At 32.0% G+C, this 26,881-nt stretch overlaps 1 protein-coding gene across 1 annotated transcript in view; it reads right to left on the bottom strand.

Annotated features, from left to right (window-relative positions):
* LOC138714650 (myelin regulatory factor) overlaps positions 1 to 26,881 on the bottom strand; it is a 472,560-nt gene that overhangs the window by 404,684 nt on the left and 40,995 nt on the right. The window lies entirely within an intron of this gene.

Here is a 26,881-nt window from a genome sequence, read left to right as displayed (position 1 = left end):
TATAATATATATTCCGAAGTGATATAGTGTTAAAAGTTGTGTAATCAAGATGTATAGTTAATATTTAACATTCGTCACTTGCCTCAATGATAATTCATAAAATGGATCATAACTCTCATATATTCATAAAATAATATAGTAAGTAAATAAATAAATAAATAAATAACAATCATGCTATAATTTGATCACATCAATTTTAGATCATTATTAGTTCCGTTAGTGCAATTGTTCCTCTTTGACGATGAAAGTAAATGAAATCATGCAAATTCAATAATCCAACATGCGAACTTTCTTTCCAATGAAATGTAGGAAGTGGGCTAAAAATGCTCAATCATAACATAACGACACATAAATACACACAACGACAACCGCAACTAATATTACGGACCGAAAGCACAGCTTTCATTATTCTCAGAAAGTCGCTGCAACACAACCGACGCCACAAAAACATTTGTTTGTTCTTTATCAGTTTTTTCTGGCACGCCGTGCTAATAGAATAAGTCTGTTTTGTGGCAAGAGTGAAGGGTGAAAGGACTTTTATAATCTTCAGCGCAAGAAATATTGCAATCAACATTCCTAATCTTTCTTCGAACCGATTCGATTTTGTTTCCGGTTAACTTCAATTGTTTACAGCACAAAGAGTCGCTTCCGACCTGAACACGTCATACAGGAGGCCAAGTCTGAATTCAGAGATTATGAAAACATCAACGTGTCAAAACCTCAAATACAGGTTAATAAAATAATGTAAAGCTTTCTTCGTAATGAAAGTGAAGTGTTGATATTACACGGTCATAAAAACTACAGTAGTTAACATCACTCATTATACTATCAAAATTCTGATAGTTTATTGTAAGGGCAGAGCAACGATTCCACTAAGTAATTTAATAATTTGGATATCGTAAAAACAAAATGTATATGATGATGCCATATAATAGACGAAAATAGTTATACATTTATTTTAATATTTAACATGTATTAACAAATGTTAATATTGTATTAATGATAAGTCATAAGACTGATAAATTAAACATTATTTGAATGGTGGATTTGCAAAACGACTTAAGTCCCTAGAAGTAGGTTTGAGAAAATTAAAAAAAACTGTTTTTAGCCTCGCTGAACCATATATTGTCGGGTTTTATTATTTATGTATGAATGTATTTATTAACACTACAATTGGGTATACACCCGATGGTAGTGATATATAATATACAATAATTACAATTACGATACAATAATTACAATTACGGAAATAAAATAAAATAAACGTAAATCTATAAATAGTAGATGCAATAAACCTAGGACTATAAATAAAAATTATTCTATAATAACGCCTACGATAAGCAAAAGTTAATCTAACTTATAAGTACTTCTATTTCACCCAACTATTACCAATTTAAGTAATTACATATCACCTTAATAAATTATATACCAACTTCATTATATATCATCTTAATTAATTACATATCACCTTAATTTATTTACATATCAACTAAATTACATATCATCTTAATTAATTACATATCAACTTAATTAATTACATATCAACTCAATTAGTTACATGACACAACTTAAATAATTACACTGCACCTCCAATTAAATTTTCAGTCTAATCTTCTCAACCTTTCCTTAAATGTATTGATTTTAAGAGGACCACCCTGAAAGATTACCGCAGGTAGTAGTAGTAGTATTTATTCCATATTTATAAACCCTATTTGACATATAGTATATCAGGGTTATATTTTAAACTAATCATAACAAATTGAAACTTACAGACTACCATACAAAAACATACACTTGTAAGAGTGTAACATATATAAATTAATTAGATTAATGCCTTGAAATTACAGTCGAAAAACATACAGAATTTAACATGAATAGCATGTTGCACTTAAAGATAATATTATGACACTTAGCTAATATACACACATACATACATACATACATACATACATACACACATACATACATACATACATACATACATACACACACACACATACATACATACATACATACATACATACATACATACATACATACATACATACATACATACATACATACATACATGCATACATACATACATGCATACTTACGTATGTAGAGACATAACATATAGATACATACGGTGAATAAACATTAATTTGTTTGAAGGCTTGAAATTATAATCGAAATACCTAGAGAATTTAACATGAATAGACATGTTGAACTTGTAGATCATATTAAGACATTTCGCTAAAATATGTACATTTGTAGACATAATATAACAACATGTAGACATATATTTATAAATATACACATGCATACATACATACATACATACATACATACATACATACATACATACACTCACACACAGATACATATATATTATATATATTATATATATATATATATATATATATATATATATATATATATAAGCTGTTCCAGTCTACTATTGTGCGGTTAACAAAGGAAAATTTTGCCAGATCCGTTCTTTGCTTTCTGCATTTAAACTTCCTAATATGATCAGCCCTGCCTAAGTATGAAGGTGTTACAATATATTTTTTATATGTAAGAGAAATAGTTTTATTATAAAAATTCATACTTTTATATTCTTCAAGTTGTAAAAAATTTAATTATCTTCAGGACTTAAGTTGTCCTGCAAATTAACTTCAATCCTGCATCATAATTATTAGGTTACTGACACATAAACATGTTTAACTAAATGTATTTATACCAAAATCATGAAATAACCTTATTGCAACTGTTGAACAACATTATTTTGAACAATCTGTTAATCACAAGAGCACACACAACTCTTAGGAGTGTTATAACGAGAACACAGCTTAGTTTCATCTTTCAATTCTTTGTTGTCTCCCATGCTATAATATTTTCGTAAAATATATGCACATCTTCTTCATCACGAATGTACTTAAGCATTTTACGAATATCTTGAATTTGGTTTCATTGATCGGGGATAAACCACTGTGTTGGAAAGTGTGGAGAAAGAATGATGCTGAAAATGACCAAGAAGTAGAAAGGGAATTGGTTGTGTCACTGGCTGAATATAACTGCCTACTGAAGGATGCACTGGAAGGAATGGTAAACGTGAGATAAGTTCGGAAAGAATTACCAATGACAACAGACAAAAAACAATTTGTCAGCTGAGTGTACGATTAAAATTACATATTATATAAGTTTCTTCAGTAATTGACAGGAAAAACAACTTGAGTCCATGACTAAAGACGTTTTACCCCTTAACCAAATATTCTGCTGCTAATAAAAACTGTACAAAAGTCGTGGATTAAAGTCATTCTGCTACTAAACGATGCCCCTTGCACACAGTAACATAATCATGCTTTCAACTCAAAACCCCCAAAATGTGGACTTAAGTCATTTTGCAAATTCACCATTCATTTATAGTATACATAAGCACTATGGTTATGGTTTTATGGTAACAATTTTATTGTTGATATATTTTATTAGTTCCTATAGACCTGTCTTTCTTTAGTTGGTTATTTCACGATGCTCTATCAACTGCTATGGCTATCTAGCGTCTGAGTGAAATGAAAGTGATAATGCCAGCGAAATGAGTCCAGAGGTCCAGCGTCGAAAGTAACCCAACATGTATAGGTCAGTTTACCCCCGAACACGAGCGCTTGCTCATACGGGGGTAAATTCCTTAATTTGTATTTCTGTTTCCTGTATATAACAGTTTCTTAACGCATCTTTTTAATGCAAATAAAATATAAAATAAATACAATTTGCTCTTATTGGGTTGAGGGAAAATCTCGGGAAAAACATTTTCCCTCAACCAGGTAACTTGTAACTTGTTAACTTGCCATAGAGATATCAAAAGTTTACATTGGCGTTACCAAGTAACGGATAAATTGATTGAAACAAAAGACACAAACATGTTTAACAATAGTGAATAAATATTGGTGCATACTTAGCATTTTTTGCTGAGTAGCGGTTTTATTTCGTAGTTATTCACATACAGTATTTCGCACAATCATCCAAATTTCGCGTTATTTCTCGAATTTGATTTGATTAATAGGTATATAGAAATTGGAAATTTATCCTTTGAAGAGGTGGAAAAATTCAAATACCTGGGAGCAACAATAACAAATATAAATGATACTCGGGAGGAAATTAAACACAGAATAAATATGGGAAATGCCTGTTATTATTCGGTTGAGAAGCTTTTATCATCCAGTCTGCTATCAAAAAATCTGAAAGTTAGAATTTACAAAACAGTTATATTAACGGTTGTTCTTTATGGTTGTGAAACTTGAACTCTCACTTTGAGAGAGGAACATAGGTTAAGGGTATTTGAGAATAAGGTTCTTAGAAAAATATTTAGGGCTAAGAGGGATGAGGTTACAGGAGAATGGAGAAAGTTACACAACGCAGAGCTGCACGCATTGTATTCTTCACCTGACATAATTAGGAACATTAAAATATCCAGACATTTGAGATGGGCAGGGCATGTAGCACGTATGGGCGAATCCAGAAATGCATATAGAGTGTTAGTTGGGAGGCCGGAGGGAAAAAGACCTTTGGGGAAGCCGAGACGTAGATGGGAAGATAATATTAAAATGGATTTGGGGGAGGTGGGATATGATGATAGAGACTGGATTGATCTTCCTCAGGATAGGGACCAATGGCGGGCTTATGTGAGGGCGGCAATGAACCTCCGGGTTCCTTAAAAGCCAGTAAGTAAGTGTAGTAAGTAAGTAAGTAATAGGTACAGTATATAGAAGGGAAAATGTAACAATGAAAGTAATTATGGAAATTTCGCGCGTATCGCTATTACCAAAAAATAAGGTCAATATTTATTCCGAATGAAACATATCAAATAAAGAATTTCAGAGATTGGAAATAACGAACGTATTAAAATACATTGTCGGAACAACAAGAAGAGCAAATGACTAACACTATCCAACCAAAAATACGAATAGAAAAAAACGTTGGAAACAAGAAAAAAAATTACATAACAGATTCACTGCACGCGTTTAACATATACCGTAATTGTCACGCGAAGACTAAAATTTGTAACATTCACGTGACGATGTCAGTGGACATTACAATATTATCTATTCCTGATTCCGCCTGCAAAACCATTAAAAATACATCCCACATGTCTCGACTGCTATTTTGGTTATCCAAATAAAAAATGAACGGCTTAAGTAAGAAATTCTATACATACTAGTGGCTTGTACAGCAAATGCTGCTGCAAACTAAGTTCGTTAGACGTTCAAATAAAAATTTTTCAGATTTATTTTCAATGAAGAATACTTGTCTTTTTGATAGTTATTTGCTTCCATAATAATGAAACATACTCCCTCTGAATGGATTTTTTTTTAGGCCAAATACTTTCTCTTGAACCTATCCAACTTCAGTTTCTGAGTTTCAACGCGAAAACGCAAGTATCAATGTCAGGATGATAGCAGTAGCTATTTCAGGTCATTGTGGATTGTAGGCGAAAGTTAAAAAAATGTCAGGTTTGCTAAGCTTTCGAACAATAGCATTTTCGTATAGCTGCTGCATGTAGAACTTGAAATATAGAGCGTAAAATCATTTTATCCTACTAAGAGATCTTGCTGAAATGATCTGGAGACTACAAAATTTTTAGGCCTCTTATTTTATCAGTAAGTAATACCTTTTGATCTTTCCTTAGGAACTGTAATTTTTGCGCTCTCTCGAGCCAATACTGAAGACAATGACACATATCAATATCTACACTACACCGCCATTTAGTATATGAAAAAGACCCAACCACACTGGGCTAATAAGTATAAAAATATTTGATTTTTAATAACAATATTATTATCTTACTTAAGTTTTGTAGTTATATATAGCAGCCACTCAGTAAATTATAGAAATGAAGATCTAAATTAAGATATTCTCTACATTTACTTACATAACCTCAAAACGTTTCACTTTCATGTCATCAATATAGCATCAATATTATGTACAATTAATGAAAAATAGATGCATCATGATATTAACTATAATAATATTTAATTTCTAATGATAATAATGTCATCAAACCACCGCAAGTTTCGTAGATTTGAATATCCAATACACAGCTGTACTCAGAAAATTATTATACACTGCAGAATCAGTTTTTAATAAGAAATTGAATTGAGCTCTAAATATGTCGGCAATCCTGCAGGTCATGGCCTTCGTGTAATAGCCTATTGTTTATTGTAGTGTGTGTTTTGTTCTGAAATTCAATCAAGTCGGCCGTGATTCGATAAAATTAGTTCTCAAAACTGACAACAGATGGATTTTGGAAAATAGGAAAATTATGTAGGAAAATTGACATTTCACTGAAAACTACTACTTTTCCGAAAAACTTTGGGTTCCAAGCTTCAAAATGAGGGGCCATTTATTAAAATCCGTTCAGCCGTTTTCCCGTAATTTCCATTACCAGTTCAAATTATATATATAGACTAGTGGCTTGTACAGCAAATGCTCAAACTAAGTTCATTAGGCTTCAAATAAAATTTGTTCAGATTTATTTGCAATGAAGAATACCAGATATTGTGAAAGTTATTTGCTTCCATAATAATGAAAGATACTCCCTCTGAATGTTTTTTATGCCAAATACTTTTTCTTGAACCTATACACCTTCAGTTCTAGAGTTTGAACGCAAGTAACAATGTCATGTGGGAGTAAAGCAATAGCTATTTCAGGTCACTGTGGATTGCAGGTGAAAGTTTAAAAAATGTCAGGTTTACTATGCTTTCAAACAATAGACGTAGTAGCATCTTGGTACAGCTGCTGTATGTTTCGTGAACTACCTTGAAATGTAATGATTGGGAGACTACAAAATCTTGTAGGCCTCTTACACGCTAATCCCTTATTCATCTGTCGTAAAAAATCTTGGCTTCTTTTTTGATAATAATCTAAGTTGGAATTTTCAAGTTAAAGAAACGATAAAAAAAAATCTGTTCCTCCATTCACTGTTTGAGTCGCTTGAGAAACTTCTTGCCCCAGCAACTAAAACTTACCCTAGTGCAAACCCTAGTAACGCCGCACTTCGATTATTGTGACGTTTTGTTAAGTGACCTAAGTTCTGAATTGTCAGTCAAGTTACAGCGAGCTCAGAATATGTGCGTCAGATACGTGTGCAACATCCGACGGTATGATCACATATCACCGTCCTTCGCAAGTCTCTCGTGGCTCCGACTTAAAGAACGTAGAACTTTACACTCTTTGTCTTTACTCTTTCGAATTCTGCACACTTCAACACCAAATTACCTTTCGTCTCGGTTCTCTTATCTATACTCTAACCACGATGTAAATACCAGATCACTTATCTGTGGCACGCTAAGTATACCTCTTCATAGAACATCTTGTTATTCATCATCTTTTACAATATCCACCTCGCGTCAATGGAATTCCTTGTCACAAAGTATTAGGGGCTGCAAGACAATAAACACCTTTAAGAACAGCTTAAAAGATAACCTTATTAGCATTTCACTCCAATCATACTGATTTAAACTATCACTGACTACATTGTTACTTTTTTCTTTAGACATCATCCTGATTGTGCTGTATTTTAATTGTCTCGTAATAATCTCTTTCTATTATCTAATATTATTTGAAATATATTAACATTCTATGTATTTTAGTTTAATTCTGCTACACAGTTTATTTCAGTGTTTAATTAATAGTTCATAGTATTTTGTTGTTTAATTTGTAAATAACTCTTGTATACATGTAACTCTCATCTCAATCAAATTGTTGGATTCTTTGTAAGTTCATGCATATGTATATACACTTTTTGCTGGTTGAGTGGAAGAGAAGGCCTTACGGCCTTAACTCTGCCAGCTAAAATAAATCATTATTATTATTATTATTATTATTATTATTATTATTATTATTATTATTATTTTATCAGTAAGTAATACCTTTTGGTCTTTCCTTAGGAACTGTAATTTTTGCGCTCTCTCCAGCCAATACTGAAGAGAATGACGCTTATAAATATCTACACCACACTGCCATTAAGTATATGAAAAAGACCCAACCTCACTTGATTAATAACTATAAAAATATTTGATTTTTAATAGCAATATTATTATCTTACGTAAGTTTTATAGCCGCCAATCAGTAAAATATAGAAACCAAAATCTAATTTAAATTATTCTCTACATCTACTTATATAACCCCAAAACGTTTCACTTTCATATCATCAATATAGCATTAATATATATATATATATATATATATATATATAATTAATGAAAAATAGTCACATCATGGCATTAACTACAATAATATTTCATTTCTAATGGTAATAATGTCATCAAACCTCCTCAAGTTTTGTAGTTTTTAATATCCAATACACAGCTGTACCCAGAAAATTACACATCGCAGAATGGAACCTGTAAATTATTTTTAGTGAGTCAAGTTTTTAATAACCAATTTAATTTGAGCTCTAAATATGTCAGCATTCTTGCAGATCATGGCCTTCGTGTAATATTGTTTACTGTAGTGTGTGTTTTGTTTTATTCTGAAATGCAATTAGCTATTTCTCAAAACTGACGACAGATGGATTTTGGAAAATAGGAAAATTATGTTGAAAAATTGACATTTCGCTGAAAACTACTATTTTTCTGAAAAACTTTGGGTTCCAAGCTTTAAAATGAGGGGTCATTTATTAAAATCCGTTCAGCCGTTTTCCCGTAATTTCCATTACCAGTTCAAATTATATATAAGGTGCTTGCACATTCAAAAACAAGGGAAAGCTGATGACCTTGTTTCCATCCGATCATGTGCGTCCGATACTGGTGTGCAACAGTTTAACAAACGCCCTGTACGTGTTTATAATTGCACGGTGTGCCCTATCCTCCTCCGGCCACACTAATCAGTGTTATCGGCGCAATTTAACTAAACGCAGCAATTAAACACGACACGTGAACCACAGATGCAATCGCTTCCGGATTGGGGCAGTCAAAGGGACCCGTACAATGCAAAACAGAGGGAAAGGAACCTGCACATGGTGTCCCACGGGGCCATGTCGTTCGTTATCTTGCACTTTCATCTGGTCACACCTGCCACAATCACCAATTTTAATACAAATGAGCGTAACGAAGGTCAAGTCTAATCTTCGCGTATAACTGGGTAATGGGAAACAAGCTATTTAACATATTCTACGATCTCTTAATAAGTATGAAAACTGTATGCAGGGAGCAATCTAAAAATGATTTATCACACATTGAACTTTGTATAGGCATAGTCAGCTTGTGATCTCAAAAATACAGCAGACTTGGTCAGGAGACCACAATTCATTGATGGAATGGTTTACAGGGACTATTACAGTTTTACTACGTCACACTACTTTTGACCAATAAAACGGTGCGAAAGGACGTCTTTCAACCAATCATGGCTGCTTATCGCTCAATTTTATCGCGTCCCTAGCATTTGTTTATTTTTATCACTACCCTAATATTTGTTTCTTTGTTTGCCAACATTTCAAACTGCACTGGTCTGGACGTCAAAAACAGAAAATTACAAACCACTCCAGTCGATGCACAGCAGTTTCAAATATGACTCGCATTGGCATTCAAGAACAAGAATTAATAAAGATCACTGGTCATAGCTATGCATCTTCCCTGAAATCCTATTTACAAATAAATGAAGAGCACCATTCGTAAATCCTGAATAAGTTGAGGGATACACCATGTACATCAACGAGTTCCACTTCTTTTACGCACACGTCCAATATAACATCAACTGAACCACCAACCACTAAAACATTCAAATTTGAAAATTGTACATTCAATAATTATTCCTTTTAAAATTATTCATGTTTATTTTTTATGTCATCGTCGTTAATTAAAACTTTTCTAACACTTGTGTATATTAGTTAGGTTACGTTATAGCTTCTGCTATATGATATTATGGATAGTCACGTATCAGAGATTGTTTAATATTAAGATTTATTGAAAATCAAGTGACGTTGATTACTGGGATTCGGATAATTGAAGTGGAATGCAACTGTTTTAATAAAAATGAAACTGAATCAACAAAGCCTTCTTGACTAGTAACACTGCTATCGTGATCTAAATCGAGAAGGCATTGCTAGTAATCGTCTACAGAGTTCAATGAAGATTCCATAGTTGGCACAACTGATAGCAAGATAACAGCTAATCATAACACACTACTGCCATCTAGCATGCATCTAGCGTAATATTTGTAATGTTGAGATGGTACAATAATACATTTGAAGACAGTTGTATTTTCGTAAGTCAATATTTTATTGTATTGGAGTACTTCGTTACTTCTAATCTTTATATACTTTCTTCTAATCGTGTAATAGTCAATTAAATCCCACTCGAGTTTTGATTTTCTCTAGATAAATCAAAACCTCTAGTGAGGTTACTGTTGATAATATAAGACTATCAATTCTTTGGTGGGTGGGCAAAAGGGCTTAAGTCACTCTATACAAAATTTACACGAGGAATTTTCAAAGATTTAAACAACTGCTGTAAATCCGAAAAGTGACATTTTAGATTTATTTAAAAACTAGCCGTACCCGTGCGCTCTGCTGCACCTGTTAGAAATAAATATAAAGTAATTACATAATTAAAATAAGACATTTGATCCAGGGAACATTCGTGTTTGATAGAACGAGAAATCGTTCAATATGTTACTTAATTTAAATTGTATTTAAATAATTAAAATGCGATCATTTTGGTCCAGAGACACTCACTTGGTGCAATGACAATTCCTTTAACATGTTTCTTAATTGTTATTACATGCAACCATAATTTAATGAAGATTGACATCATTTAGTTTTAATGTGTAAACTTTATATTACTTGCTATATTGTTTCCATTGAATTATGGTAATAACTTAATTTTAACCATTGTTTTCTACGTCTTCAGTAAATGGCGCTTGGCCCACTATGGTTCTGAACCCTTCAAATAACTTAAATAGTGATACAGCATATATAGTGATATGTAATTATATTTATTTCTTTCGAAAATGTAAGAATTCACGATCTCCTATGTACCACTGCCATGGAATGAATAAATGTGTTTTTTCTTCCTACTCAAAAATTTTATATTTTGCACATAGGAGTTATTGCAGGAACAACAACGGTATAATCTGAGGTGGCGGTGAAAATGTATTATATTGTTATTTTAAAAGTCTTGTATATCCTTGAATATCAGTCCTATCAAAATTTTGCATAGAATGAAACTTATCGGAAATCATTTTTAAAGAAACTTCTGTTATGTAACATTTTCCATAAAAAGCAATAATAAGCGAGATATTTCGATTTATTTAATTCAGGCCCCTTTAAATAAAGTATTTTGAATGCCTCATAGCCTAAAATCTAAGTTACAACGAACTTAATTTAAATTTCAATTTTCATCGAAATCTGTTCAGCCATTATCGTGTGAAAATGTAACAAACATCCAGTCAGACAGACAGACATACAAACAAAAATTTAAAAAAAGCTATTTTCGGTTTCAGGGTGGTTAATTATATATGTTAGGACCAATTATTTTTGGAAAATCGAAAATTACCAGAAAAATGTCGGCTACAGATTTATTATTAGTATAGATAACATATACATAAAAACGGTACATAAAAGTACCCTGAAAGAGCAAAGGTCGTGTTCGGGGACAGTTCCGTTTTGATGGAAAGACTTGAAAATGACATACAATTTTACATTGTTCGCCAAACATACCTATTTTTTCTGAATTAAAATTTAAGATTCTGATTACACAGATTATACATACCGGTAATTCACAAATATAGAAATCTCTACTGTTTCAAAAATATAATTTAAAATTCTTGCACTAAGATCACATTCTTAAGAAGAGTAGATAGAAACATACATAAATATACATACTTGGTAGACAAGACACTTAAGAAAAAAGGTCACATAAAGATGACAATAATAAAGTCAGTCATAATAATACTAGTAATAAATGAGTGAAAAAGAGATGATGTTGTGATTGGTGATGGATTAATATTAACTTAGTATTAGTAGTATTATTAATACAGGTCATGTTGATATAGTAACAAAAGATAAGATAGAAAAAAATATACTTAGGATAGAAATAAACTTGTTTTACAATACATGGTACATAATATATATACAGGGAAGTGTGTCATATAAATTTTTTAATTCTGAATCTGAAAATTTCATTGCTTAAAGTAGTCAATTCTGGATGAAATTTTATTATCGAATTATATAGACGTGGACCATAATTTGTACTGTGTAGTAAAGCAGCAGATGTGAAACATTTACGTTCAACTAATTTAAGAATTTCATTTCGTCTTGTATTATGATCATGTGGCTGAGCTACAAAATTCATTTTATTTTTATGATAGAATTTCATTAAAGAGTATTTATAAATTTGGTCAATTCTAAAAATATTCAATACGCAATGGATCAGATTTGTTGGATAATCCAGTCGTCTTTTCAAACAAATTTCAAACATGTTTCGACTATTTCATTATTTATTTTATTGTTGACGTCACTGGTTTTAGGATCTATTTTAGAAAACGGGTTTAATGAAGGAAATCTTATATAACAAAAAGTAATGACTTAAGCCCTTTTGACCGCCCATCGGAGAATTTAATGACACAAAAATGAGTAACTGAGTAAATATTTATTAACTACAAATGGTTTTTCACCCGGTGGCAGTTACAGACAACAAAAAAGATAAATGAAACAGAAAAATACATAAATTAATGTAAGTGTATAAAAATACGCCACATATCTAAACATTTATCAGTATACAGGGTGATTCACCAGGAGTTACCGCCACTCAGAACTTATTTCCGAAGACATTCTGAACAAAAAATGTCATATAAACATGTGTCATAATCTCAATATTTTCAAAGTTACACTAATTTGAAGTTGTTAGTAAAATACCTTTTTTCTTTAGTTTTAAGGGTAAAAGACTATTACAAATAGATTTTTTTTATTTTATTGGGTTATTTTACGACGCTGTATCAACATCGAGGTTATTTAGCGTCTGAATGATATGAAGGTGATAATGCCGGTGAAATGAGTCCGGGGTCCAGCACCGAAAGTTACCCAGCATTTGCTCGTATTGGGTTGAGGGAAAACCCCGGAAAAAACCTCAACCAGGCAACTTGTCCCGACCGGGATTCGAACCTGGGCCACTTAGTTTCGCGGCCAGACGCGCTGACCGTTACTCCACAGGTGTGGACTATTATTACAAATAGAGAATGAACTATTCAGAAGTATCATTTTTTTAATTGGCTAGTGTTCTGAATCTAAATATTTATGTGTACAAATCTGAATTACTTATTAGTAGACCTACATATCTAAATATGAATGTGTACAAGACCAAACACTTACCAGTACGTTTCTAAACACTTATGTGCACAAATCTAAAAAATTACTCAGGCATACGAATCTAAACACTTACATGTATAAAATAAACACTCATGTGTACAAATCTAAAAATTTATGTGTACAAAACCAAATACTTATCAGTACACATCTAAATATTTACGCACACAAATCTAAATACTTCTCAAGTCTAAGTACAAAACTTTGCTGTCATGGACCTTATTTTAAGGAAGAGTCCCGGCGTGTAGCTGGTGTGACTGAGGGTGACCACGAAAACATCAGCTAGGATTGTAGGTATTGGGAGATCGAACCCCAGACTTCATGATTTTAAAGCACTCTTCTTCAGAGGTGTATTTCAGATTTAGTTCACAATAATGAGTAAAGTAATAGCACTATTTAAAAATATGCATGTTTCTCAGGTTTAACTTATTTACATTTGTAAACAGGACATTGTAGGACATATATATTTCTTGCTATCACGTTGAAATAAAAAAAAAAACTCTTTACAATTATATGTGTATAGAGTTACACCAAAGGTTACAGGATCAACGGAGTATATTGATACCTATTAAACTAATGAATTAATGATATTAACATCAGTTTATACCTAAACTAGTGGCTTGTGCAGCAAATTCTGCAAATTAAGTTCATTAAACGTTCAAATAAACACTTTTCAGATTTATTTTCAATGAAGAATGCCAGACATTTTGAAAGTTATTTGCATCCATAATAATGAAAGATACTCTCTCTCGAGCCAATACTGAAGAGAACCACGCATATAAATATCTACACCACATTGTCATTAAATATATGAAAAAGACCCAATCCCACTTGATTAATAACTATAAAAATATTTGATTTTCAATAATATTATTATCTTACGTAAGTTTTATAGTTTTCAATAACATATACTATATAGCCGCCACTCAGTAAAATATAGAAATCAAAATCTACATCTACTTATATAACCCCAAAACGTTTCACTTTCATATCATCAATATAGCATTAATATGTATAATTAATGAAAAATAGTCACAGCATGGCATTAACTACAATAATATTTCATTTCTAATGGTAATAATGTCATCAAACCACCTCAAGTTTTGTAGTTTTTAATATCCAATACACAGCTGTACCCAGAAAATTACACGCCACAGAATCGAACCTATAAATTATTTTTAGTAAGTTAAGTTTTTAATAACCAATTTAATTTGTGCTCTAAATATGTCAGCATTCTTGCAGATCATGGCCTTCGTGTAATATTGTTTACTGTAGTATGTGTTTTGTTTTATTCTGAAATGCAACACGGCCGACTTGGTGCTCGCTTCGCTCCTCCTTTATAAAAAAGCGAAGGGAATATCAAGTCGGCCGTGAATGCTATTAGCTAGTTCTCAAAACTGACGACAGATGGATTTTGGAAAATAGGAAAATTATGTTTAAAGTTGACATTTCACTGAAAACTACTATTTTTCCGAAAAACTTTGAGTACCAAGCTTCAAAATGAGGGGTCATTTATTAAAATTCGTCCAGCCGTTTTCCCGTAATTTCCATTACCAGTTCAAATTATATATATATATATATATATATATATATATATATATATATATGCCGGATATTATTATTATTATTATTATTATCATTATTACTGTCATAATAACATTACTTTTATTGACAACTTATATGAAATTGCGGAGGACATCTACAAATTGTATGCTGAACATCATCAGATCAAAAATTAACCTTGCAAAGACAGTTGAAGACTCCGAATAAAATTGTTATGACCTCTACGATAGAAAAAAAACAGACTGGGTATTGATATTTCTCCATCTCGACATCCATTTCCATCCTTGTTTCGACCCCTCTCTATCTCTTTCCGTCTTCATCTTCGTTTGCGTTCGTTTCCTCCAATGACAGTTCCTCCACTCTCTCCTCACCCCTCACATGATCTCCATCAGATTCCTCCCCAGTCGCCCCGCCCTTGTCATAAGGGTAGTCCACATAAATACAGTCGTCACGAAAAAAAAAATAACGGACTTGGATTCACTTCAACTGTTCTCATCTTCAACAATGGAAGAAATAGCTTTCACTGAACAAACAGAATGCTGGAAAGGAATCGGTGAATTTCTAATAATGCAGCACAATCACTCATTTACCACAGATACAATGAAATCTACATCAATATAACTTCTTTTAACCTCGTGCGGTATTTTTGGTAGCATACAATACAAATTAATTACGTATTAACTAAACAGATTTCTTTAGCTGAACATATGTCAGTAGTCACATCAAAAACGAATTAGTAAATTAGAACCTCTATAAACCATTAATGAAAATTTCCTCAATAAATCAAGCAGAAAATATAATTATGTTCTGCTACGAACATCTAGTTTGCCGATTTACATAACAAAAAGAAAATTAGTGGCTAACTAGCGCTGAGTTCCTTCCTCATACTTCGCTTATACAATTTCAACTGTTTAGAGCTCTCGACTCAGTCACACCAACATAACTTCGATGACATACGAAAGTTTCACGATTGTGTGCACTCACTTTATGCCTTACATATACGAATCTATGACAGATTGGTTAGGTTAGGCTTTGTTATGTCCTGCATATATGAATTTATGACAGGTTAGGTTAGGTTAGGTTAGGTTAGGTTAGGTTAGGTTAGGTTAGGTTAGTTTATGCTTTCATTATGCCTTGCATATACGCTGGGCAAAAGATGGTGATTTTTTTCTGATGTTGGCTGTAATAAGGCAGTGTAATGGTTGATTTTCACTTTGGAAATCAACAGAAGCAACCCAGCACTAGTTTCACGAAATTAGTTACTACGCTCCACTCTGCTACATTTTGTGATTTAAGTAAGGCTTTCGACTTTGTTTCGCATGATGTTAAATTAGAAAAATTACAATATTACGGTATTAGAGGGATTGAACTGAAATTATTTGTATCTTATTTCAGTAACCGTCAGCAGTGTCTTCATTGATAACAATAAGTCTAAGTTCATGAATGTAAAATATGGTGTGCCTCAAGGATCAGTGTTGGGTCCTATTCTGTTTTTAATAATGGTTAATGATTTTATGTGCAATGTCTCTGATTATTCTGTGGTATTCACTGATGATGCCACTTTTTTGACAAGTCATAGTGATATTAATGAATTGGAAACTCTTACTAATTCAGTTTTCACGGAAGCCAAGAAATGGGTTAGTTCCAATAAATTTCTTCTAAACGAAAGTAAAACTGCATAATAACTTCAAACCCTTCGGCATTACTGTGGACATCACACTTACCTGGACAGACCATATTGATATTTTTTTGTAAAACATTGTCAAGAGTAATATTTCTTCTGCGAAATTTGAAAATGTATGTTCCGAAGAAGTACATTAGAGTTGTCTATTTTTCTTATTTTCATAGTATACTTTCTTACGGACTACTTTTATGGGGTAATAGTACTCATATTAATAAGGTTCCTATGTTACAAAAAAAAAGCTATTAGAATTATAACAAATTCATCAATGAAGGCACACTGCAGACCGTTATCTGTGAATGAAAAAATAATGACTGTAACATCACTGCATATTTATCAAGCCCTAAATTTTGTCAAAAATAATTCACAAATGTTGACATATAGAATGATGTTCACCTATACACCACCATAAACCGTGACCTTTTTGATATACCTAAATGTAGGCTAACCAAAACAAAGAATGATTATTTTATTATGTCTTTAAAAATTTCAAATAAATTTCCGTCACATGTTTTCAATCTGGAAAGGAAGTCTTTTAACAGACTTGTCTCTGGTTGGTTAATTAACAAACCCTTTTATGATATTAATGAGTTTTTAATGTTAATGTTGTTGAAAGTTTCTGATATAATTTTATTGTTTTTTTATGTCTTTGTTGTTTATTTTATATATTTGATTTTGTTAATTGCACAAATTTGTGTTCACTGACTGTACGATACTCAATATACTGTGTTCTCCGATTGGTGTAAGAGCATTGATACTACTTTCCTTCCCGCATATAAAAAGTGGAAAATTTGATTTCTGCGCATGTGTTTGCGTCGCTTCCTGTATCCTGTTTTCACGGACATATTACATTATTTTATTTATTAACTTTCGCATAATAGCCGCAGAAATATTGGGTAGCTATACAGTATAGGTTATGTATATACATAAATATCAAATAAAATACCCAACAGTGTTCAGGAAAATAAATATTGAATTCTTTTAGCCTATATTCGAGTATATGGACGTTTCATGCTACCATTGGGAATTGCTTTATATTCAATGTCAATTTTTTAAAGGACTTCCTTATCCTGTTTATTAAAATTTTTGGGCAGTAGTCCAAAATAGAGCTAGTTATTTCATACTGTTCTCTCACAAACACCAACAAGTTGCCATGGACACCCTGTGTAGTGCTGACTATATCATTCAAGTCCAAAAGTATGTTCGTGTAATGTCAGTTTATTTTATTTTTTTTTCAAATCATGGGCTTAGGGTAGGAGGATGAATACCTTCTAAGAAGAATCAGAACAAATCAGGGGCGTATTTTGCGGGCTACCGGGGCTACCGGCGGTAGCCCAAGGAAATTACAAAAGAAAAAGTTTATAATATAACATAACGTAATAATTTTGTATTATTAGTTTTACCATAGTAATTAAAATTAAAGTAACTGTTAGATATATTTTGTGTAATAATAGGGTCAGCGGTAGCCCAAACCCTTTAACCAGTATACGCCACTGGAACAAATGATTTAAGATAATTGAGTTTAACTAGTTTTGATAAAGAAAATAAATAATTAAAGTCATTGCAAATATTGTGTTTAATGTTGTCATTAAGGGATAAAAGTTGGCACCGCTATAAACGAATATGAATCATAAAAAAAAAGAAAAGCGATCAGCTGCCTGTATCAAAATGATTCATAGAAGGCATTTTCTATGGAATATCGACGAAAATGGAAACATGTAAAAAAGATTGCAAAACCTTAACATTACTTCATACTATTGACTTATTCTTATCTATCAAAAGAACGATGACATATTGTACGATTGTGAGAACGCTAACTATGTCTTGAAATTCCATGGAAACAAGTCACTGAACCTAAATTTACCAATGTTTACAATAATTATTTTATGCGTTGCAATTTCTTATTACTGGTAGACAACTTTTCTGACATGAGTACGAGTATATGGATGCATGTGTTGTCAGAAAATGCAAATCTCACGTTCTTGATGATTACGCAAAAATTTCGTAAACAATTTTGTGCGAGATCGTGCGTATTTTCTTGGTTTCCGCACAAAACCAATCGGCGGTAAGTCTAAAATTCCACATTCAGTATTTCCAACCTAACACGCTTAAGTGACATATTGATTTTACTGCTTTAGGCTTTTAACATATTATTTTTAGACACGTTCAATATAGTAATAATTATAAATTGGAAACTTACCACTGCAATTTCATCTAAATTGCACTGTTAATTACTGTTTTTAAATATTTGCAAAAATTAAGTAAACTCTACAACTCCACTAAAGTTACTGCATTCGTGATGCATGTAACATTAAGGAAGCCGTTTGTTTAAAGTTCGCATTTATAGACTGGGGGGAAAAAAAGACAGACGTATATCACGGCCTGCTGGAGTATAGTAAACACAGAAAACATTTTAAAGCAACAATGTTGAAGATAGATATTTTTGTTTTGTAAATTTGCCGTCATTGAACAGAAACCAAGATGGAGATTTCATTGCAACTAATTAGAAATTCCTCTTTCAGGTATGTAATAAACGATCTTCGCACAAAATAATGTACGATACACGAGCGGTATGTTTTCTTTCAATTCTCGGAAATTAAAAAAGCTCAACTACTTTTCGCTTTTTCAAACTTTTCCTCGAACATGAAAACTTCAACATACCGCTCTTGTAACGCATATTGCTATTGGTAGTTGTGTCCTCTTATAGTCTGTCAATGCTCAGAATGAATGGGAAATTTCTTTTCCATGAAGCCAGTAAATATCATTATATTTTTAACTTAGCGTTATTGATACAATCATTTTGTACCATTACTGTTATTTACAAGTCAATAAATACGAAGGTTTATCAACATTACCACGAAGTGAGAATTATTCATTTGTGTATTAAGGTAGAAATAGCTTCAAGCAGTGGCGTACACGGAATTTTGTCAAGGGAGTCATTATTAAAATTGTTTACAATTTACATTATACCAAATTTTGCCTGGGTTAAATCCCAAATCTCTCCGCAGTACATATGAAGAGAAGGTTTGGTGCTATTCAGCAGGAGTAGGCTACGTGCCGGCACCAGGTTTCCCCTTCTCCCTTCCTCACCTTCATCACTACACTCACACATACAATCAACCTAGTATACACGACATAACTTTTCACAGATACACATCATGCATAACGTGGCCCGCTGAAGTGGTGTGCAACTTGAAAATAGGTCACAGTTCTGCCATCTATCCGTAACATACGAAACCCGAATGAAGTGGACAGATACTTGCACACACAATTTACATTATCGGCATTTTAAATTGTGTGTATTATTATTATTATTATTATTATTATTATTATTATTATTATGTTACGATATATGTATTAATATTATACTATATTTTAATAGTACATATTCATGAATATCCTCATAAAATCTTTGAAACGTAATTTTTTGCACAGCCATCCAATTGTTAAGAAATTTTAACCTGTGTTTAATTTTGTGTAATAAACAAATGTTTGTGTCATTATTACACTTAAATTATAATTATATATATATATATCTAATACATAAAAGTGAATGTGGGTATGTATGTATGTATGTATGTATGTATGTATGTTCCCTATACAAATCTACACGCTTTGACCAATATGTACCAAAGTTTGCACATTTAACCTTCATAACCATGAGAAGAACATAGGCTATATTAAAATTGTTAAAATGGACGTTAAATTAATTAAAAGTAAAAAATATAAAAATAAATACGATCAAACATTCATGTATAATACTAAAATGCAATCTTCTATAGTCAATTGTTCTTTATTATTGTCTGTTGTATTCAACATCGACTTTCATGAGGCCATGGAAAAAGCAAAACGATATAAAATAACATTGTAGATACATCATGAAGGCCAAAATCTAGACAATTTATTCATGCAGTAAGTATCCTTATGCAGTCCAGAACCGTATTATGTGTTTCTCGAGACAGTTGTAGATAGTGAGCAGACTGTGTTTTATCAAACTGAATTCTTAAATTCTTTGAAATCACAAGGATTGCCAACACATAATTTAATACTTAATATTGAATCACTAATAGTACTATTGCGAAATATTGATCCACAAGAACTATGCAATGGAACAGGAATTGGTGTGAAAAAACTGATGACAAACGTAATAGAAGTGACAGTATTAACTGGCAAATGGAAAGGAAAAGATGTTTTTATCCCACATATTCTTATGATAGCCAGTAACATGCCATTCGATTTTAAGCAACTGCCATTTCAGTGCAACTAGCATTTGTAATGACCGTAGTAAAATAAAGCTCAAGGATAGTCGCTCAAAGTTGCAGACATTTACCTAAATCTCTGTGTTTTTCATATTGTGAATAATTGCGTAACTTGCTTTCAAGTGAGCACACCTAAACATATAGGCCTATACATATTTATACAAAAGACGGGAAAACGAATTGTATGCATATCAATGATACTTTTGTCATGTTCCTAATGTAGTATGTGAATATACGTAAGCCCACTGAAATTAAGACATTAATTTACATTTTCTTTATTTTTGTTCATTTGAATTGATTGGGATGCCGATATTTTAAATACAAGATTTGGACGGCTATCATTTCGATATACTACTTAATTCTAAAATATATATCTTTCAAAATATTATTGCCCATGTCCAGTAATGTGTTATTGCGAAATTTTATCTGTGTAATCAGGTTGCCAGTGTAGTATGTCAAGCGTTGTGGAAAGAACGGTGACTTCATTTTCTGTAACATAGGATGTCTTTCAGAATATTATTATTTATGCTGAACAATGACTTCTTGCAAAATTATACTCTATCTGCATTCTGTATATAAAATAAAAAGTAATATATTTGATATGTTCTGAATTTGTTAGATATAATATCTCAAGTAATATTTAGAAAAAGGCCGGGTATGATATAAGCGGGCGTACATCTGTCAAGGGGTAAAAAATATTCCAATATAAATTGAATTACATATGTATATATTGATTCTTTGGTACGACCGATAGATAAATTTAGGCGCACGATGACACCCCAACGATTCAGACTGGGAACAAGAGAATTCTCTAATTACCATCAGCTGTCTCTGAAGTTCAAGTGAAAGCACACATAGACATGAAATTACGTGAAATGTATGTCAGCACAGCTTCAGTTAAATGTACAGATCTTATAATTATTTTTCTCTGCCTCTGTACAACGTCACATTTGTGGCGGGGAGGAAAGGAGACAGCAGAAAAATTAATGGTGTTTAATACGCTGACAGCCACGAGTAAGATAAAGCACTTGAAGTTTAGCGGTAACTGACCAGCAGAGATAAATAAACAAAACAAATAAATATATAAATTTAAAACAAAGTTGAACGTCAGGCACATGATGAAATATTTTCTTTTCGGTGCCTGATCTACAATTGTTTTAAATTTAGTTAAACCTGGCAGGCATTTGGCTAAGGAGTATTAATTCATGTAAGTGAAGTTAAGTAAAGATTCATCTTTATATGCGAGGAAAGCTTAGTAAAACAATTCGTTTTGGTTGTGTATAGTTGGGTTTCCGAAATTTTCGAAAATTTAACAAACAGTTCATTTGAAAACAGAAGCAAAAAGGAAAACCCGGGCAACGCCGGGTACTTTCAGCTAGTAATACATAATTTGAACTGGTAATGGAAACTACGGGAAAACGGCTGAACGGATTTTAATAAATGACCCCTCATTTTGAAGCTTGGAACTCAAAATTTTTCAGAAAAATAGTAGTTTTCAGTGAAATGTCAATTTTTCAACATAATTTTCCTATTTTCCAAAATCCATCTGTCGTCAGTTTTGAGAACTAGCTAATTGCATTTCAGAATAAAACAGAACACACACTACAGTAAACAATATTACACGAAGGCCATGATCTACAAGAATGCTGACATATTTAGAGCTCAAATTAAATTGGTTATTAAAAACTTGACTTACCAAAAATAATTTACAGGTTCGATTCTGTGGTGTGTAATTTTCTGGGTACAACTGTGTATTGAATATTAAAAACTACAAAACTTGAGTTGGTTTGATGACATCATTACCATTAGAAATGAAATATTATTATAGATATTGCCATGATGTGACTATTTTTCATTAATTATACATATTAATGCTATATTGATGATATGAAAGTGAAACGTTTTGGGGTTACATAAGTAGATGTAGAGAATAACTTAAATTGAATTTTGATTTCTATATTTTACTGAGTGACGGCTATATAGTATATATAGTATATGTTACTAAAAGCTATCAAACTTACGTAAGATAATAATATTATTAAAAATCAAATATTTTTATAGTTATTAATCAAGTGGGGTTGGGTCTTTTTCATATATTTAATGTCGGTGTGGTGTAGATATTTATATGCGTGGTTCTCTTCAGTACCGGTATTGGCTCGAGAGAGAGTATCTTTCACTATTATGGAAGCAAATAACTTTCAGAATGTCTGGTATTCTTCGTTGAAAATAAATCTGAAAAATGTTTATTTGAATGTCTAATGAACTTAGTTTGCAGCATTTGCTGCACAAGCCATTAGTATATTATATTGTGTATGATAAATAAGACATTTTCATTTACGTAACAGCAAATCAATAGAAACAAACAAATATATTGAAATACATGTAAATTTTTAAAAGTACAAAGGGGGGTTCAAAGCCGGTAACCCCAACTTGCGTAAGTCACTGGCTTCATGGAATATTCCCGTGTAAAGAAATGCTTCCGCCATATCCATTGAACTGCATGGAATAGCCGAGTCAAGAAGATATTGTTGAAGACAAAAGACTATAGAAAATCAGATTTGCTTAAAGTGAATAAATACGTGAATATGCAAATAAATATACAAAAATAAACACTCAAAATGGATACAAAAAAAAAAAAAGAGTTTATAAATGGTGACGTTTAAATTCGTTTATTCAACAAAGGACTCTGAAATATAACGGGCAAATCCGAACTAAAAATGAAACAGCCAGTTCTTTCACTCCCGACAGCATTGGTAACTTCAATATTGATGTTGAAAGCAAATGTAACACACTTAAACAATGGAAACAGTCCAAAGAGACTTCTTCAGAAAGAAAACAGCCATTACTATCTATCTTTAAGATATACGCAATATCTTATATATTTTCATGGTTCCTACATCTTTTAAAGAATTTTCGAGACGTATTTTCTGCCCACGGAGATCTTTTTTATTATGAACATGCAACTGAGCTTGTAATTCTCAATGTATTTGCGATTCTTTCTATCTCCTAAAAATATTTATCGTATCTCAAACCGATAGAAAAAATAAATATATCGATCTCTCGACTCAAACGGTCGACAGTCATAATGTCAAAGGAAGTTGTTGCTATGTGTAGCTATGTGTCCTTCACTCTTGCCAACATCTGTACTTTATAGCCAGGTTTATAGAACACCGGACATAAAAATCGAATTGTCTCCCGGAATGATGCCACAAATCAGAGAGGAAGCTCCGCTATTCGGAATAGAATGTAATCTATTATTTCCTTTTCATTTGTATCGTAAAAAGTTGCATTATAAACCCTATCTTCTCTTATCGCAGCCATTACTGGGAAGTCAAATTTATACTGCCCAAGCATGGAAGAATTATTAATAGCGAATACCATAACAGGATTATTTTCTGCGGTGCACAATATATGGAGGGAGTAGTAAACAGGCAGGAAGGCAACTCTATCGCATTGCATCAAATGCAGGCATTTGTTTTATGTCTGCATTCAACTGTTATGAGGTTGAATCAACAATCCCCATCCTAATTCCGGGACATGCTTTAAAAATGTAATATCTGTGGACCACTATCTCGCATTTCTTGTAGATCAAACCTCGTTACAAGGTCTATTGAACCGAACACCTCAATAATTTTTGCAATCCGTAAGACAGTTTGGCAAACTTCTGCAAGTGACGATAATAAATCGTATAAATATTCTACATTACATGCAAGAATGGAACGAAAGATGGGTCAATAGTGATAAGGGAATTCTTACAAAAGAGCTATATTTTCCAACGGTCTATGATCGGAATAAATGTGAAGTAATAACGCCAAATTTCGTACTGACACAGTTTTTGACTGGGCATGGAAAATTCGGGGAATACTTAAAAAGATTCCATATTAAAGACGATGCAACTAGCATTTGTGGGGAGGAATCTCAAGATGTCAAACATGTATTATATGATTGTCCAGTCTTTTGCCGTGAAAGATGCGAGCTTGAGTTGTTACTGAACACTTTAAATTGTACATTCCCCAAACCGTTAACCAATATACTTACCAACTCTAAATCATATAATTATTTCATGTCCTTCTTGAATAGAATATTCGTGAAACTGTAAAAAGTTAAATTTTTCCGGGAAAAAAAATCGTATTAGTTCTAATCAACTATAATGAAACTGTAAGTCTTCAATTTCGCATACTATAATTGTACTATATTGGTTTTAATTTTTTTAAATTAGGTATCTGATTTCTAATTTTGAGTCATTTCTTGTAATACCTCCTTATTGCCAATTGTTGTTACTAAATAATATATTTAATTCGTAAATTTTAACTCATGTCTTAGTATACCTATTTATTGCTTCTAAATTAATGTGTGTTTAATAGCTATTTTATTTTTGTTTATATTTCTTCCTATAACCATTACAGGTTGCCATTGACAAAAAGTACCGTGATACAATAAATATACAGAAATGCCTTGAGGCTTTATGAAACATATTTTTGTGCGAGATCGTGCGTATTTGCTTGTTTTCCGCACAGAACCAATACGCGGTAAGTGTGAAATACCACATTCAGTATTCCCAACGTAACACACACAACAATTTCCCTCTTCTTACCGCTTAAGCGCGACATTCATTTTACTGCTTTAGGCTTTTAACATATTATTTTTAGAGACGTTTAACATAGTAATAATTATAAATTGGAAACTTACCACTGCAATTTCACCTAAATTGCAATGTTAATTATTGTTTTTAAATATTTGCAAAAATTAAGTAAAGTCTACTACTCCACGAAACTTATTGCATTCCTGATACAAGTAACATTAAGGAAGCCGTGAAAAAATCAACGAGATTCCAGATGCCGATGTTATTACTGCAATATGTTATATAAATAATATTGTTAAAATATTAAAATGAAACATAAATCATTATATAACCTTACCGTTTGTTTTAAGTTCGCATTTATAGACTGGGGGAAAAAAAGACAGACTTATATCACGGCCTGCTGGAGTACAGTAAACACAGAAAACATTTTACGGCAACAATGTTGAAGAAAGATATTTTGGTGTTCCGAAGTTGGCGTCATTAAACAGAAACCAACATGGAGATTTCATTGCAACTAATTAGAAATTCGTCTTTCAGGTATGTAATAAACGATCTTCGCACAAAATAATGTACGATACACGAGCGGTATGTTTGTTTTCATGTTCTCGGAAATTAAAAAAGCTCAACTACGTTTCGCTTTTTCAATCTTTTCCTCGAACATGAAAACGTCAACATACCGCTCTTGTAACGTATATCACTATTGTTGTTACAGTGAAAAATAACAAATTGAAATAGATTGCAACACAAAATAATATAGGAAGTAACGTCAAAAGATGTGAATTAAAGACATGGTCCATGTATATAATGCCTGAAAATAGCTATTGATCCTTTGCGTGTTTGTTTTTAAAATAATGTGTTTAATCATTCTGTAACTACAGTCAGTGTACTGATATTAGTATCTCTTTGTTGTTACCTATTGCTTTAAAAAGAATGTGTAATTTTAAGTCAATTTTTCTACTATTCCTTTACTGTTTACATTTGTTTTTAAATCTTTTGTATTGCCCCTACTATTATATACTGCCCTTCAAGAATTTCGTTAGTTATAAGTCATTACTTGTGCTATTATTTCAATTATTGTACTTGTTCCTGAATCACGTATGTAACTTGTAACCGTAAATCATTGCTTGTAATATCCTTCTATTACTCTTAACTGTTCCATTGTTCATGAATTAAGTATTAATTTGAAAGTGAAAGTCAAACTTTGTTATATTAATCTACTATTGATTGTCTTTTTACGTCGTGTATTTACTCTGAAACGGTTAGACATTCTTGTATATCTTTTGCATTGATTATTCCTCAAACATCTCATTAATCTTTAACAGGATCCATTCTTTCACTAAGGTACATTTTTCTACATAATTCATGTGAATTGTAACCTTGACCACAATTTTATACTATAATTTTACTATTGTTTATTGGTTATAAAATATGTATTTTGATGCCAACTATAACCCTAA

The sequence above is a fragment of the Periplaneta americana genome, chromosome 15, assembly GCF_040183065.1.
Source record: "Periplaneta americana isolate PAMFEO1 chromosome 15, P.americana_PAMFEO1_priV1, whole genome shotgun sequence".
In the NCBI taxonomy this organism is placed as follows: domain Eukaryota; kingdom Metazoa; phylum Arthropoda; class Insecta; order Blattodea; family Blattidae; genus Periplaneta; species Periplaneta americana.
Note: the sequence above shows the minus strand (reverse complement) of the source record. Positions and strands in the feature narration are given on the sequence as shown.